Consider the following 214-nt stretch of genomic DNA (forward strand, 5'->3'; position numbering starts at 1 on the left):
GAAGGACCCGGGGTGCTGGGAGGGGACGGACGCTCGGTGCTGGCTCTCACCCCGCGCTGCCGCAGCCCGACGCGTTTCCTCGTCACCCTCATTACTTTCTCCATCTACCCCTCTTCAAAGAGCCCTTCCCTGTCCCTGGCCCAGCTTTCCCCCGCCGTCCCCAAGGCTGGGGCTGAGTCAGCCCAGCCAGCGCTGCCCCGGGCTCCCCGCGAGC

Source organism: Antrostomus carolinensis, unplaced genomic scaffold (assembly GCF_000700745.2).
Source record: "Antrostomus carolinensis isolate BGI_N321 unplaced genomic scaffold, ASM70074v2 scaffold42044, whole genome shotgun sequence".
Lineage (NCBI taxonomy): Eukaryota > Metazoa > Chordata > Aves > Caprimulgiformes > Caprimulgidae > Antrostomus > Antrostomus carolinensis.